Here is an 18,444-nt window from a genome sequence, read left to right as displayed (position 1 = left end):
CCCCCCCCCCCCCCACGGAATGCCGCGCCGCGCTCCCCCCGCCGCCCCTTACCAGGTGCCGCCCCAAGCATGTGCTTGGATGCCTGGAGCCAGCCCTGGGTAGCGCAGGGACTTCAGCTCAGGTCTCAAGTCCCAGGCTAGTGCCCTATTTTCTGGACCACTCTTCCTCTCTTATACGGTGGGTGTTAAGATTCCATCCTTTCTGCTGCTGAAATCTGCCCAAAGTCACATGGGTGCTGAAAAGCACAGGCATTTATTTTCTGCCACACGGGTCAAATTGTGTTCTGTGTTTCACCGGTGTAACTGTGGAGTAAGTCTAGGGAGTTCAAAGGACTTATTCTCGAATTCAACTGCTGAGAGCAGAATTTGGTACAGAACTAGAGAAGTGCAGAACACCACCACATAACTAGAAACAAACAAACAAACAGGGTTTTGGGTGAAGAGACAGCCTTTATTTTAACCAAACTAGTTCACCCACACCTATCTTTCACCCTTCCAACAAGCCCCAACCACTCTCCTCATTATTATCTTTTTACTCTGTCATTAACTGCTCGCTCTCTCGCGCTCTCATTCTGTCTCAATCTGTTGATCGCTTCCCAGGACCCTACCCCTCATAGTGCGGACAAATCCTATGTGACCTGACATTGTCAATTTCATTTCATATTAAAAGAAAAATGTGGGAACTGCTTAACCATGCTTGAGGCTGGTGATTGAAAGTTATAACTCAGAATGAAATAGACAAAATAGTCGAGCTACAGGGAAATGGACATAGGCAACAGAAAGCTTTAGACGTACAGGGCCAGATTCTCAGCAGGTCTCAATCAGCATAGCTCCACTGAAGTCATTGAGGTTACAGCCCAGGCATTTTAATCTCCTAAAGCCTATCCCAATTTGAGATTTCACCAGCTCTTTCCATACAGCTCAGTTGTCTTGTCTCTTTCATTTTGTATTAAGCAGCTCCCACTCAAGTTGATTTTTTAAGTCTAAAATGGAATTGACAAGCTAATGAGTCCACAGCACAGGGATTCTAAAACCCCGTGGAGGTGCCTAGGTTTGGGGAGTTAATTATTGAGACGGTTCCTAGCATTAGTCAGCACCACCTCGGGTCTGAAGTGTCTTATTGCTAAATTAGTGATGGTAAAAACCCCAAATGTTGTAAAGTTAGACATTAACTTTTTTATTTTTTTTTTTTGGGGGGGAATTCCTTGGCTAGGATCAAAGAGCTAGTGGCCAAAAAAAAAAAAAAAGCGGGGGAGGGGGAAATTAGAGAGAAAGAGGTAAAAAGTAAAAGCTGGAAAACTAAATTCGCAAAAGTGTTTGGGGTTTGGGTTTTTTTTTTTTTGGTTGAAAAATTAGTAACATTCAATTTTTTCACAAACATTTCGAACTATAACAAGATCATGAAACATAGCTACAATTGTTGATCCGCCCTATTAAACGGGGCCTAGATCCACAAGGAACATAGGTGTTGCACTGTTGAGTGGTGCAGCAATTATCCTTTAGGAGCGTAGAAAAAAAAAAAAGACAGGAACAACACTGAGAGCCACATAGCCTGCGTGAGGGGCTTAGACTCCCCCTAGAATGAATAGGTAGAGATAGGCACCTTAGAATGCGATCCACAAAAGCCGATATGGTAGGTGGGGAACCCCCTAAGATGCCAATGGGAGATGTCCCAAGGCCCACCCGATTCTCAGAGATGGCTGCCTAATTCTGGGCTGCAGGGAGGCAACTATCCCTGCTTAGTGAACCATGAACAGGAACCCATTGAAGTCAGGTGGCTTTGGTGTCTAAGGTTTAGTCGACACTAGAAAATTAGATCAGCATAACTATGTCACTCATGTAACGACCTTGGGGTTCATTAAATAAACCAGTGAATGAGAAAGGAATACAACTTCAATAAAACAAAGTGGACAGCCTCTCTGATGAACTGCTGCTAGGCTGGCCAGATAGCAAGTGTCAAAAATTGGGACAGGAGGTGGGGGGTTATAGGTATCTATGTGAGAAAAGGACCCAAAAATCGAGGCTGTCCCTATAAAATCAGGACATCTGGTGACCCTAACTGCTGCACACAGCCATGCGGTGTTCCCAACCCCTGCCTCCAGGCACATCTCCAAATTCCCACACTCACAACACAGTCCTTAAGTGGAAGCATCTCCAAATCATCATCTTTCATAAACACATCTCTACAGCTCAGGGCTGCAAAAAATCCACACCTCTAAGTGGCAAAGTTAAACCAACCTAAGCCCCCGGGTAGGCATTGGTAGGTCAATGGAAGAATTCGAGCTACCGCTTCTCGGGGAGATGGACTACCCACACTGACAGGAGAACCTCTCCTGTTGGCATAGGTAGAATCCACACTGAAGCACTCCAGCCTCACAACTGCAGCTGTGCCACTGTAGCTTTTCAAGTGTTTTCAAATGTATATTTAGGACAAAACCACATTGATCTTTTTACTTCATTTGCAGTGTCTGGGACGATGCCAAGGCTGGAATATTCCTACATCAGCCACTGTGTTCGATGTGCAATTAGAACAAATACAGCCCATTAGTATTTCTCCAGTCATTCCAGTGAATGTTATTAAAAACTAGGGATACGCTGGCATAGGATCTCACTAACAAGGTTACACTACTAGCAGTGGAGCATGTGGGCCTAAGATCGTGTAAAGCAGTATAGCTCCATTAATGTCTGTCTGTCCGGACACTTCTCTGGTCCTCTTTACTGTAGTGTAACATTTCATGAAAGTTATCCTCATAACGCCATGCACCAAAACAGGAAATCGAGGCACAGGGCAGATTAAATGACGTATCCCCAGGTTGTTGAGCCAATAGTCAAACCCACACCCCCCGAGTCCTATCCCATTAGCCTGTCTACCCGGATGATGGGATTGCACCACTTTACAACAGCTGAGGATCTGGCCTTGTATTCTTTTGTCTTTCCTTCTTCTTTTCTCTTCCCACCACCAGCTGTGAACCCCCCCCCGCCCCCCGAGTATGTAAGAAAGAAAAGCAGGTCCCATGGTGGACCAACTCCATCTGGAATTTATCAGGAGTGATCAGGGTCTCCTCCTGAACCCTAATTGACTTTTAATTTGACAATTCACAAAAATACTCCCCACAGCATTACAGCTATTTGGAGTTCAAGTACAATGCACTTTATTACACAAGATCTATAACACAGCAGTAATTTTAAAGTTTTCTAAACCCACTGCTTAGGAAGACAGGAACTTTAGAAAAGGAATATCAAGGTGAGATATGACTGGCTGTGTCTAATTTATTTTAAAATGATGATTTCCCCCCCCCCCCAGTCTCATCCAATGTTACTTCTGGGTATTTTTTGTATTGCATAAGAATAGTGAACAAATTCCTCCATTTCAGTCACTTATTATACCTTTCTCATAGGCATTAAAAACCGAATTGAACTTTTGCCTGGATATAGAATAATAAATTTTAAAGTGCCAGCAGGAATGTAGGAGATCTTGGTAATTTGGCTCATAATTTGCAGTATTTCACCTTTCCCTTCCTACAGCTTTTTTATCTCTTAAAAAAATGCCTGGTGCCTTCAGAACTTCGCTCTGCTCCAGCATTGACTTTCTTTCACAATGAAAAGAGTGCTGAAGCCAATGCTCCCAAAATTAAAGCAATTCACAACAATCTAATTGAGAACTGATGGTCAGGGACATGTCAAAATGGAAACATTAGCACTTTGAGCTACTATTCAAACAATATATTCTTTTTGTTCCAGGTAATAAGGGACATTATAACCAAGGAACCGGAGCCTTTCCATTGACTTAAACTCCTTAGGGTCCCATCCTGTTCCAATTGATATTGACAGTCAGATTCCCATACAAGTTATAGAATCCATTCCAGGAAAACATCTAAGCATGGCCATAACTTTAAGTGGATGAGTTGTCCCATTGATGTCAATCAGACCCTGAATGAGCAGGTGTTTTGTGGAGGGAAAAAAAGCATATGATCATAACTAAAGGCTGTGTCACAATCTATGTTCACAAGTGGGGAGTGTGAAGGTTGTTCAGCCAACCTCCAGTTTCACATTTCATCAGGCTTGCGTGCACCCCTATGCAGCATGAACTTTCTTTGAATGTCAGTGACTACTACACATTTTAAAACACATTTTGGGATGCAACTTTGCAAGAAATCGTATACAAAATGAAGTTTATTTATTGAATTCATCACAGAAATGCCCAGGAACAGGAAATGCCTTAACCATGCAATCTGCCCACCTCAAAGTCCATTGAAGTTAATGGGGACCTATCCACTCACCAAAAAAGGCTTTGGGTCAGATTCTCAGGGGGAAGATCACCATGCATGGGGCCCATGAATAATTGTACTGCCTCAGCATGCTACTAGGAAGCAGATTATAACTCAGAGCCATGTATGCTGGGTAAATGTTGTCATGGGGTTTACTACTCACTGCTGTGGCATCTCCTTGTGGCCATCTCTGGGGATTAGTTCCACTCAGGTCTCATGTACCCTTACTCACATCATGACCCCTCTCTTTCTCTCTGTGTGACTTGGGATGCTCTCTCTTCATAGCTTATGTAACAAAGTGGGGGATTTTCTTAAAGATTTAAATGAGTACTGGGGGTGTCTCAGTTTCCCCTATGTGCTGCATGTTTAACAAGGTGGTGGGAGAGGGTAGTTGTTACAGGGGACCAGCTGTGTCCTCATCTATCAGCTGAACCCCGGACAATGGCCCGGACATGGTGGAACTTATCAACTGGTGACCCAGAGGCCCACCGGTCTTGGAAGCCAGCTGGTTTCAGCCAGCGGGAGGACAAAGGGAGGAAAGAAAGGGCCCAGATGATCTGGTTGCCCAGGAACAGAGACAAAGGATGGAGGAGGGGCAGTGGGAATGGTGATATAGGGCGGTCATCTAGAAGGAGGTCGCGTCTGGACTGGGGACAAAGAGAGGCCTGAGCCCACTGGGATGGTGCTGAGACTGTCTAAGCTCAAGGGCCCTGAGAACTTCCTGTGCTGTGTTCCAGATGTTAAAAAAAAACAACAACCTATTTGACCCTGGCTGAGAGTCACTGCACTCTAGAGATCGTGGTTGCATTGCTTCCTCCCAGTGGGGAGACCCATGGGGTCCAGAGCAAGTGGACTCCCTGTGGGGGCTCTCAGGAGAGACAGGTATGCTGAAGGCTCAGGGGTGCGATTCCAGGAGGTGGTGGGGCCCACGGCTTAACCCCCAAGACAGAGTGACTCCTGAGCGCTGTCACACTGAAGAGGGTGTCTCCCAGGGACCTTACGGAGCCAAGAGAGTGCGGAGTTTGTGACAGCTTGTCTGCTCTCTCTTTGTGGCTTGACCTTCCAGTCAGGTCACTATGTTTTATTTCCTTCCAGGGGAGGGGCGGTTATCAAAGTCCCACAGGATGAACCATCCCAGGCAGTCTGAAAATACACTACCCTAAAGGCTGGTAGGGGAACCGGGGCCCATCCTCTACTCTGGATTCCTCCAGCTCAGGGACCTTCTAATCAGCAGCCAATGTCTGCACCATTTTGAACCTTGCTGCTCTTTCCCTGAGCCTTTTCCTACACCCTCTTTCCTAGGTTTCCTGCCTTCCCACTCTAATGCCCAGAGAGTGACAGCAGAAAAGGGCTGCAGTGAGGGAGCCTGCAGCCAGCTTCCTGGCTTTATACGAACCCCACCTGATCCTTCTCAGCTGGGCTCCATCATCATTCAGAAGATCACATAGGCCATCCTAAGTCCCCTCAGTGGTGGCCTATCCAGTTAATTGGCCCCTTCCTAACCTCATTAACCTTTTGTAGGCTAGCAGTGTTCACCCCACATGTCACAGATGTGCACAGTGCTAGCCTTATACCTGGCATGGCACACATCCCTCTACATGCTGGTGCAGCTGCACTGGCCAGATGACTGGGAAACAGATACAAGGCTCTTTGCATTCTTTGACCCCCTTCCTGCCCTCATGTGCAGGAGTGGACATAGCAACCCCATAGAGGCTGTTCTGTTCTTCATGCTGCTACCCATGCGGCACAAGAAAGTAAGATGGTGCTTTAAACCCCTTTTCTCCTTTGAACGGGTGCCCGGCATGTGCCACAATCTGACTCTAAGAGTAGAGTTTGCTGGAAGGCTTGTCAGAGTTCAGCAAACGTGTATTAAAAAGAGAGTGTCATGAGTCCTCTTCACATTTTCCTCTCTCCCCACCACTAATTCTTTCCCAATTAGCCACTCTCCACTATGAGTGTCTCATACAGTTTCTGTCTCTTGATCAGAGCAGTTTTGACTGTCACAACAGTCTTTCTGCTGTCATTTCACAATGAGGGTCATCACCATAATTACTTTGGGTACAGAAAGGGGAAGAAAAAAGTCTCTCTACATCTAAATTTACGAAGTGCAAAGAGATTAGAAGCAGAGGCGCTGACTTTCTAATTTCCCCAGGGGCACTCAACCCCCCGACTCCACCCCAGGCCCCGCCCACACTCCACCCCTCTCCCAAAGGCCCCGCCCCTTCCTGCCCCTGCTCTGTCCCTCCCCCAAGCTCACCCTGCCCTCGCTCCACCTCTTCCTGCCCCTGCTCCTCCCCCAGTGCCTCCTGAACACCGCTGAACAGCTGATCGCTGGTGAGTGGGAGGCGCTGGGGAGAAGCTGATCGGCAGGGCCACCAGTGGGTGCTGAACACCCACTTTTTTCCCCCCACATGGGTGCTCAAGCTCCGGTGCACCTAAAGAGTCAGCACCTATGATTAGAAGGTCTCTCATGGTTGTGGGTAAATGGGATCATTTAGGCAGGAGAAGGAAACTTAAAAAAAACCCCTGAAATGGTCTGTTTTATGGGCTGTTTTCTCTACAAGGTGAGCATGGAAGTTTGTGAGACATGTGATACAAAACAAAGCTCTGTTGGGAGCAACCAAACACAAAGTTATTTGATAATGCAAGGTTTCAAGGGGGGGGCACTGGGTTATGGGTTTGTACAGCACCCAGCACTGTAGAGTCCTGCCCTATATTTGAATCATAGAATGATAAAATATCAGAGTTGGAAGGGACCTCAGGAGGTCATCTAGTCCAACCCCCTGCTCAAAGCAGGACCTAATCACAACTAAATCATCCCAGCCAGGGCTTTGTCAAGCCTGACCTTAAAAACCTCTAAAAAAGGAGATTCCACCACCTCCCTAGGTAACCCATTCCAGTGCTTCACCGCCCTCCTAGTGAAAAAGTTTTTCCTAATATCCAACCTAAACCTCCCCCACTGCAACTTGAGACCATTACTCCTTGTTCTGTCATCTGCTACCACCGAGAACAGTCTAGATCCATCCTCTTTGGAACCCCCTTTCAGGTAGTTGAAAGCAGCTATCAAATCCCCCCTCATTCTTCTCTTCTGCAGATGAAACAATCCCAGTTCCCTCAGCCTCTCCTCATAAGTCATGTGCTCCAGTCCCCTAATCATTTTTGTTGCCTTCCGCTGGACTCTTTCCAATTTTTTCCACATCCTTCTTGTAGTGTGGGGCCCAAAACTGGACACAGTACTCCAGGTGAGGCCTCACCAATGTCAAATAAAGGGGAATGATCACGTCCCCCAATCTGCTGGCAATGCCCCTACTTATACAGCCCAAAATGCTGTTAGCCTTCTTGGCAACAAGGGCACACTGTTGACTCATATCCAGCTTCTCGTCCACTGTAACCCCTAGGTCCTTTTCTGCGGAACTGCTGCCTAGCCACTCAGTCCCTAGTCTGTAGCAGTGCATGGGATTCTTCCATCCTAAGTGCAGGACTCTGCACTTGTCCTTGTTGAACCTCATCAGGTTTCTTTGGGCCCAATCCTCTAATTTATCTAGGTCCCTCTGTATCCTATCCCTACCCTCCAGCGTATCTACTACTCCTCTCAGTTTAGTGTCATCTGCAAACTTGCAGAGAGTGCAGTCCACGCCATCCTCCAGATCATTAATGAAGATATTGAACAAAACCAGCCCCAGGACCGACCCTTGGAGCACTCCGCTTGAAACCGGCTGCCAACTAGACATGGAGCCGTTGATCACTACCCATTGAGCCCGACGATCTAGCCAGCTTTCTATCCACCTTATAGTCCATTCATCCAGCCCATACTTCTTTATCTTGCTGGCAAGAATACTGTGGGAGATCGTATCAAAAGCTTTGTTAAAGTCAAGGAATAACACATCCACTGCTTTCCCCTCATCCACAGACCCAGTTATCTCCTCATAGAAGGCAATTAGGTTAGTCAGGCATGACTTGCCCTTGGTGAATCAATGCTCACTGTTCCTGATCACTTTCCTCTCCTCTAAGTGCTTCGGAATTGATTCCTTGAGGACCTGCTCCATGATTTTTCCAGGGACTGAGGTGAGGCTGACTGGCCTAGTTCCCCAGATCCTCCTCCTTCCCTTTTTTTAAAGATGGGCACTACATTAGCCTTTTTCCAGTCATCCGGGACTCCCCTATGCACTATTGCAACAGAAATAATGATGATAACAGTAAAGGCCAAAAATATGTCTAATCCAGATAACAGAACCCTTCATCTCCAGAACTACCACTTACATTTCAGCAGTTTCTTCTATCATTTTACCAAAATGGAAAGGGACTCAATGTGACGAAAGATTTGCAGTAGAAATCTGTGTGTTATAATGAATTGATCCATTCGCCATTGGACCTTCAAGCTTGGTATCTTTCTTCTGGCAGTGGATGATACTTGACAAATGGATGTTTTAGAAGTGAAATGCTCACCATACCCTCCTTCTCCAAGTCAATGGGTATGTTACTGGTTAATAATAATAATTCCAAACATACTTGCCCTTAATGTCAAAAGTGCTTCTTGTTTTCTTGTAAAGTTGAGGGCAATGGCACATTCTTTACACTTTGTAGATTATAGTGAGAGGGTGGCATTTTGAACTCCATGGAAATTCTTGGACCATTAAAACAGTAGCTTTTCTAAGTACTGCAATGGATACAAAGAAAAGTCTTCGGAGAAATCACCATTATGAATGATATATAGGGACAGGACTATATAATACATCCATACTGCCTTTGAAAATATTTGTCTTGGTTGCAAGTGTGACAAGATGGCCAATGTCATATGGTGGGTCCTGTGCTTTTCTTGGCAGGGGTCTAAGATGCCATTCCTTGCCCCTGCTCTTGGGGCACCAAGGGCCCCACTAGTGGCCCAGGAAGATGGTAAAGGAGAGAAGCAAGGGAGAGGTCTGGGTTTGCTCTTTACTCTGAGCCCCAGCCCCTCTCAACCCCTGCAGGTTCTTACCCTCTTCCTCCTTGGGTGGGATACCTTCAGTCCTTAAACACTGTGACAGGGTCTCCCTTACTCCATTTTTCTGATCTTCCAAATCTTACAGCTCCAGTCCTCTCTCCTTCCTCCTTCTCCCCTGACTGCCTGAAGCAGGGGTTTTTATTAGGTTGCTAACAGGACCCTAATTGACTATAGGTGCTCCAATTAACCGCTGTAGCAACCCTCCCTAGTCTACAGGGAACCACGCCTTAATTAGCCTAGGGTTTATATACTTCCCTCTACCACTCTCCCACTGCTCCCTGGCCCTCCTGTATCACACAAGATAGAAATGTAGAAACAGCTACTACCCAGAAATGGGTTAGCATACAGTGGCCCCATTCAGCCAATGACACTCCTTCTTTTATAGCCAGATGCATCTGTCTCCCCCACGGACCTATTAATATTAAAGAGATTCCCTAGTGTAATGATTTTGCTATGTACAAACAATTGTCCAAGATCACTGTCTGCAACAGATGATAGACAGGAATGCATACTAAATTCAAACATACATTTTCTTTTTAAACAGGCACAGTGATTGTTATAGTTACATTTCCAATTACCCTGCTGTTCAGCATACTGATCATCTGAAGTATTCTCTAGTGAGTGGCAGGCAGAAATGGCAGGACGCAGAATTTAGAGCACTGACTGCAAAAAAACACTCTCCCTCCTCTCCCCCCCCCCCCCCCCACACACACACAGCAAGACACCAGAAGTAGCTGGAACTTGACTTGTACAACGCTCCTTCCACAAAACTGATCCTGTCTCCTTTTCAGCTGATGGGAGCAGGGCCGGCTCCAGGCACGAGCTTGGCAAGCAGGTGCTTGGGGCGGCCACTCCAGAGAGGGGCGGTACGTCCAGCTATTCAGCGGCAATCCGGTGGACGGTCCCTCACTCCCGCTCGGAGCGAAGGACCTCCCGCCGAATTGCCGCCACAGATCGCAATCGCGGGGGTTTTTTTGGCTGCTTGGGGGGGCAAAAACCCTGGAGCCGGCCCTGGATGGGAGATATATATGCAGCAGGGAGACTTATGGAATATCATACACTGATTGGGAAGAACAAGGTGTTATGAAACACTATTCCACAACATGATGTTCACCATTAATATTATGGCAGAGCTTAGATGTCCCAACTAATCTCAGGGCCCACTATGGCAGGCACCGTACAGAAAAGGAAGCAGTCCCTGTCCCAAAGAGATTATAGTCTGAAGGTGAGAGCGGAAAGAGAGGCACTGAGAGGGACTCAGGAAGAGAATAGAGAGGAAGAGAATGCAGGTCTCCCAAGTTCTAGGTAGACTACACAGCCTTCCATTGCTAATGGCTGCCAAGGACTGTATATGGAATAAACCCAGATCTGATGGATATTCCCACAATCATTTTTGCAAAGTCCTGCTGCATGTCTGGTCTATTACCTAGGTCTAAGCAGCCAGAGGGCTGTATGTGATAGCAGGGGACTGAAGTCAATAACCCAGCAGGTCCCCCTTCCCCCCAGTTCTAAATTCTTATGTAGATATCCTGTCACCCTGTGTGATTGCCACATCTTTTCATATTTCTGGGTGGGAGCCTGCCAGTTCTCATCAGGGGCCTGATTCTGATCTCACACAAGAGGCAATAAAAACAAAACCCAATTACTGTTGATGCTGCGATTTTCACCTGCTGCCAAAAGCACCCAACATGTACCTGTCTGACAGTTGATAATTCATTATGAAAGGTACGATCCATCAGCAGTGCTGTGATTTAATAGAAAGCCTGGTGATATTTAACGATTCTCTTAAAGCCCCAGCACCCAGACTCGTGTGAGTAGGTGAGAATCTCAGCTTTCATTTAAAAAAAATATATAAACACGGTTCAAGCATGTGTGGCAGCAGAGTAAAGTTTGAACATGTGAATTCTAAAGGCTCCAACACCAGCAGGCTAATTAAAAGAAACCCAAAGTTATTATTTTTCAAAATCTCATGATTTTTAAGCTAATCTCATGAGTTTTAGGGGCTCTTTGGGGAACAACAGCATACCTGTGGCTGATGAACCTTCCATGAACTGTAATGTGTGAGTTAATCTAGGTCACCCCCGTTCAATAATTTACCCCTCACCCTTCCTGAAACCAACCCCTCGCATACCCACTCAAAGCCATTACACCAGAGCTGACTGGAATGCTTTTGTCCATCAGAAAATATTGTTTTGACAGAAGTATTTTTATTCGCCAACCAGAATTTTCCACTAGAAAAGTGTTCCATCAACATTTTTCGACCACCTCTATCTGAGATGTACCTTTCACTGCTTTGGTTATAGGTGCCTCACTAGATTTCTTCATGACCCTGTGAGCATATATGAAGTAACAGCTGCCATTCCTTAGGCAGGGCACGACACTCATTGTGCTACTCTTTTAGACTCCTTTGCCCACTGTACTGCCACTGACTTCTGATTTCAGGAGTGATGTATTGGGTATTGTTCCCTCCATATCCCATGGAAACGGGAGTATGACCAGAGTTCCTTTTCAGATGTGATCCTTATGAGAGAACTAGAAATAACACCTCTGCAAGTAATGATTAAAAAAAGTATCCTCTCCATCTAGGACCATCCCTTTCATCTAAGTCTAAAACAAAAATGGAAAAGACCGTGATAGTTTTGCCACCAATGCCAGCCCTAAGCCCCAGGCGGAAGGTAAATTCTCCAGAGCCAGTTAAACAGGGAAGAAACTTATATATACATTGTAGGAAAACACGGTTAAAGAATCTTTGCTTCTAAAGATATTAAGCATCGGGCCTGTGTGCAGGGAAAGGAGCTAGCACTGCTGCTACAGCAAAAACAAACAGCAATCCAATAGGAAACTTCAGCAGAAGCGCGTCACTCTTCAGTGAACAGCATTGTGTATGCCTCTGTGTTCCCAGGTGGTCCTACCCCATGTGTGCATATTAATATGCTGCCTGTCAAGATTCCATTTCCAGCAAGCGCCGAAGAAAGGTTTGGCAGGGACAGGGTTTGAACTCTGGAAATATGAGGGAGATTACTTTAGGACTGACTTGCTAAGATTAAAGTGCAGTTCTACACTGAAAAATAACTCGGTAAAAACTGCACCATCTTACTCAATAGAGCTGCTCCCTAGAAGAAATTCAACCCCGCAGGAAGGGCCAGTATAAGGTCAGTGCATCACTTAAACCTCATTTAAGTCCTTAAAATAATATTTAGGTGAGACTTAAGTGGCACTTGTCCAGACTCCGTGCACAAATGTACTTCATCCTTTACATGTATTCATAGATTTTTAAGGCGAGAAGGAACATTGTGATTGTAACAGAAGCCACAGAATTTTACCCAGCCATTCATCTAATAACCTTTGGATGTTTTGAGCATAACTAATGGCTAATTGTCCTCACTGTTAAAGATTTGTCTCCTGCATGTGACTTGCATAATCTTTATACACCAGCAAGAACCAAGCTTGATTTTCAGATCCCAGGTTGAGGTGGCAGAACTGAGAGATCAGGAAAAGAGACACTGTTTTATTTCTACGATGAACAAGTTTGATCTGGAAGCTGTTGAGATACAATAAAACATGGAATCTCGAGATGTATTCTCACACAGTCACTTCACACAGAAGAATCACATTTTCAGATTAACAACAAATGATAACATTAATTCAGGGACATCCTGTGGCCTATATTATACAGGTCAGATTGGATGATCACAATGATTCCTCTGGCCTTATAATCTATAACTGACTGAAAAGGATGAAGTAATACATGAAAATCCTGATCTGTTGAATTTTTTAAATTAATGTATATAATTATTTCTAACTTCAGGCATTTTGTATTGTGTTTTCCTAGCCTGGTTATTAAAGAAAAAACTATGCAATTGTAACAAAATATAGTATTTATTTATCTCATTTTACATCCCAAGAATGGCATGAAGAGCAGACCAAATTCTATAACAATCCCTGTTTGTTCTAACACATATTAGTGAAATGGGACAATCTCAGACTGCAGGGATGCTAAACACCTAGTGACCCAGAACTTTACCATTATCTCTCTCTTCTGCAATTCCCTGCACTCAGCTTGCAAGTGTCTGATTTGCCTAGTCAATGTGGAAGTCCCTGTGCTCTGATTGGGTAATAAAGGCTGTCAACCAGCCAGAGTGTTGGGATTTGCATAATGGTTATTTTGCAATCAGCAGACTGTGTATGTTGTGCATACGTTTGCTTCAATTGATTCCTCTACTTGTCGTTTGCATGGCTGCAGGACTTCTCTGATAACAATAAGTGGTCTTGGAGTTTCATTCCCTCTCATGGAAGCAAAGAAACATCCACATCTTCAGGGGAGAGAAGGGAAAGAATGAACAAAAAGAAAAGGGAATGTGACTGCAAAACTATGGAAAGGGAAATTGATGTTGAAAGCCCTCAGTTCATCTCCTTGCATGCTACTTGCCTGTGATTTCTTCTGTTGACTCAACAGGAGCAAGATTGGGCTTTTCCTCTCATCCCTAATTCCTTTCCTAAAGGATCAGGGCTCTCATCCACACAGCTGGCATCAATATCATTTTCTCTTGCTTATTTTTACACAAGGAATGCCTGTTCCTTTCAATTCATTATTGAAACAAGGTAAAACACAAAGATGCTGCAATCTGAGAAATAAAGCCTGTCTGGAGGGTAGAGAGGTGGGAAATCAGAGGAAGAAACAGAAGGAGAGAGAAAGTTCAAAAAAGATGATCATAAAGTGTAAAAATATGGTAGTATCTCTTTAAGTAGTTTGTGATTCTTCCAGTGGTGCTCAATGTGTTCTGTGTTGTAGAAGCTCCCTGAAACCAATCAGAGCAGAAGTGTGAATATAGCGAGGCTCGGCATACTTGTATATTTTATAAACAACTATTTGAGTTACAGTCAGAGATGAGTTATTTGGGACCCAGCTGTGATTGTTTCTTCATATTGTCTGTTGTGTAAAAAGGAGAAGACAGCAGCTTCTGAAACCACAACAGCAAAAGACAATTTACGATTCAGTAGTTACACCGGGAGCCTGAGCGAAGGAGATCTACTCCACTAGAGTGGATCAATATTTGAAATGTTGATCATCACTGTTTCAGGGATGTCACCTGTGTTCCCCGTCCACTCCTGGAAAGCCCAGTCAGGTCTCAGGTCTCCAACCATCATCTGTCTCTGGGCAGGGACCCTGGTCCTACTCCGACTGGGGGTTATAAGGCTGCACAGCCCACTGCCATTCACTGCAGTATCCCCACCAAGCCTGTCTACTAAAGGCCAGTGCCCGGGCTGGGCTTTCTCTCCAAGGACAACAACAGGGTTTTTACCAGTGACCGCACAGCTCTCTCAGAGCACCTTTATTTTAAGGACAACAAAGCATACCAAAAAACAATTACAAACAATTAAGTAATAATTAAAAAATAATTGATAAAATAATTAATGTAATAATAATATAATAAAATAATAATAAATAGTTCCTATACGATTCATCTTCCACATGGGAATCTGGTAGGCCAACATCCCTTCCAACCCTTCAGTAAGTGTTTGGGCCTGTCCTTGCATAGAAAGTCCTGTCTGTTTGCTGAAACAAATGGAAGACAGTGTGTCTGTCAAGCTCATCCTTACACATCAAAAGACCCCCTTTTTGTTTGTTCCTAGCCTTGGAAAACCCAGCCAGAACCAGGGGGTGGAACTTCTCTGGTGTTTATAATCCCAGAAGTAATCACCCCCTACTGTTTTTAGTTCTAGCAGGAGCTGTGGTAACCATGTCTCATATTGTAGAACACAATCATACACGAGCCATTCATAAATGTAACACAATGGCTCACAAAACATGGTGTGGGATTGCCTATCTGTCACATTGGGTACAGAAACAGAGATGGGGCAAAGGGCAATCTTCTTCACAAAACATTTTTGACCAAGTCTAGTCTTAGCTACAGTAAGGTAGAAATCAAATACCAAATACAGGATAGGAAGGAGCATGCAAGGACTAAACAGTCAATATTTGTCACAAAAAAGTGCACCATTTTAATCATCATCTCTAATATACACTAACCTCGGGCCTGGTCCTGCAAGCACTTTCTATCCACCTCAATGTAGAGGTTGCTCCACCATTAGGAAAGAGGTAGATAATAAGACAGAAAATATCATAATGCCACTTCATAAATCCATGGTATGCTCACACCTCGAATAATGCATGAAGTTCTGGTTGCCCTATCTCAGAAAAAAAAAAGAAAGAAAGATATATTAGTATTCAAAAAGGTATAAAGAAGGGCAACAAAAATTATTTGGGATATGGCACAGCTTCCATATGAGGAGAGATTAAAAAGAATGGGACTGTTCAGGTTGGAAAAGAGACCACTAACGGGAGATATGGTAGAGGTCTATAAAATCATGACTGGTGTAGAGAAGGTGACTAAGGAAGTGTTATTTATTCCACACAAGAACAAGGGGTCACCCAATTAAATTAATAGGCAGCAGGTTTAAAACAAACAAAAAAAAAGTATTTCTTCACACAATGTACAGTCAATCTTTGGAACTCTTTGCCAGGAGATGTGGTGAAGGTATAAGTGAGTTCAAAAAAGAATTAGATAGGTTCATGGAGGATAGAGCCAAGATGGTCAAGAGCCAAGCCATGATCTGGGTGTCCCCAAACCCCTGATTACCAGAAGGTGGAACTGGCAGAAATGGGATGGTTCACTCAATGATTGCCCTGTTCTGTACATTCCCTCTGATGCATCTGGCACCAGCCACTGTCAGAAGACAAGATACTGGTAGATGAACCATTGCTCTGATCCAGTATGGCCATTCTGGTTAGAGGTGCACAGCGGGCCCACCACAGTCCCAGACTGCACGCCAGGGGGATCTAGTCATATAATGTGTTGGGGTCTTAGGGATTAGATTGTTTTAGCCTTGTTTTGAAAGGGATTAGCTTGATTTTTGGCTTATTGTGAAAGTCGGAGTGCTTATTTACCGTGTGAAAGTTGGCAACTGTGTCTACAATCAGTTGTAAGAAGAACAGGAGTACTTGTGGCACCTTAGAGACTAACAAATTTATTAGAGCATAAGCTGTATCCCCACTTTGAACTTTAGGGTACAAATGTAGGGGCCTGCATGAAAACTCTAAGCTTAACTACCAGCTTAGCCCTGGTCCGCTGCCACCATTTCCAATGGATTCCCTCCCTGGGAAGCCTTGAAAAACCTTCACCAATTCCCTGGTGAATACAGATCCAAACCCCTTGGATCTTAAAACAAGGAGAAATTAACCATCCCACCTCCTTCCTCCCACCAACTCCTGGTGAATACAGATCCAACCCCCTTGGATCTAAAACAAGGAGAAATTGCTCTAATAAATTTGTTAGTCTCTAAGGTGCCACAAGTACTCCTGTTCTTTTTGCGGATACAGACTAACAGGGCTGCTACTCTGAAACCTACAATCAGTTGTGTTTATGGATCAAGCCCTATTTTGTAAGCATAAAGGTTAACTTGTACATATTTAACATGCTTTTCCTTAGAGCCATGGGAGCTTGTGAACTCTAAGGCCTTTATACAGCACCCATTTCTGTAGCATCTGAGCATTTCATAAACTTTTAACATATTTATCCTCACAACACCCCTGTGAGTTAGGGAAGTGCTATCATCCTCAGTTCACAGAGAGACTAACTGGCTTGACAAAGGTCTCAGGACATCAGTGGTAAAGCAAGGATTTTAACTAATACAATCACCATTGGCCCACCATTCTTCTCTGAACAGAGCTGATTACATAGGTCCATAGAACAGTCATCAGAAGCTTCTGCTACAGAATTAGTTGCCCTCTCCCCCATACACATTTTGTCTGTTTTAGGCTTCTCAAAGGCTTTGATTTCCCTTCCTGTATCTGCTAGAATGACAATTGCAATCCCCAGAAGATTAGCACTTTACATCCACTCTGCTCGCACTTGCACTCAGGTTTCAGTCAGTCTCATCATCAGCAGAGACAACCTGAAAGGGACTCAATTTACAAACTCACCTTCTTGGCCCTAAACTGAGGACTGAAATCTAAAAATCAAGTTGTCAGCTCAGTCCTGTCATTCTCTATCAGTCACGCCAATGCATTGGACCACATTGTTAACAGCTCTGCAGGGACAAAGAGTACACAACTCCCCTCTTCTGCATTGGCTTGGGAAGCAGGGCCAGAGCATTGTTCATCTCTCCGTGTGTACAGGGAATGATAGAGGTTGAGTGAAGTAAAGTGCCCTCCTAGGTCAGTGTGGGAAGACACACTGCAGAGCCATAAATGCCATGATTTTGCCCTCTACCTTTTAGCTGCATCAACTCCTTTTAAAAGCACCAACACCCTAAAGCAAAGCATCACACACAGCCAGGATTCATCCTGTGGGGTTTTGTGTGTGTGTGTGGCCTCTGTGTGTGTGACCTCTGGGAGATTGTTCCTTTCAACTAGATCATAGAAAAAGATAATATTCGTCTGCTGCCAGCAGACATTCTAGGATGACCAGGTGTCCAGTTTTTGGCCATTAAAAGTCTGGGCGGCGGTGCTATGGCGCTAAGGCAGGATAGTCCCTACCTGTCCTGGCTGGCACCACGCCGCACCATGGAAGTGGCCAGCAGGTCCGGCTCCTAGGCAGGGGACCCCCGGGGCTCCGCACGCTGCCCCCACCCCGAACACTGGCTTCGTACTCCCCTTGGCCGGAAACCGGCCGATGGGAGCTCAGGGGGGGCAGTGCCTATGTGTGAGAGCAGTGCGTGGAGCCTCCAGCCTCCCACCCCCGCCTAGGACCCGGACCTGCTGGCTGCAGCCTGCCTTAGCCCCACCACTGCACCACTGACCAGGAGCTGCCCAAGGTAAGACCACACTCCAACTCCGAACCCCAACTCTCTGCCCCAGCCCTGACTCCCCTCAAGCCCAGAGTACCCTCCTGCACCCCAAACCCCTCATCCCTGGCCCCATCCCAGAGCCCACACCCCCAGCCCAGAACCCTCACCCCCCATACCCCAATCCCCTGCCTGAGCCCTGAGCCCCCTCCCAAATCTTGAACCCCTCATCCCCAGCCCCACCCCAGAGCCACCACCCCCTCCTGCACCCCAACCCCCTGCCTCAACCCACAGCCCCCTCCCACATTCCAAATCCCTCGGCTCCACCCCCCAGCCTGGAGCCCCCTCCTGCACCCCAAATCCCTGGTGGCTGGAGGAGCATACAGTGTTGTATTGTTTCCTCTGGCT

The sequence above is a fragment of the Trachemys scripta genome, chromosome 5 (assembly GCF_013100865.1).
Source record: "Trachemys scripta elegans isolate TJP31775 chromosome 5, CAS_Tse_1.0, whole genome shotgun sequence".
NCBI classification, from domain to species: domain Eukaryota; kingdom Metazoa; phylum Chordata; order Testudines; family Emydidae; genus Trachemys; species Trachemys scripta.
This window is presented reverse-complemented; position numbering follows the sequence as displayed.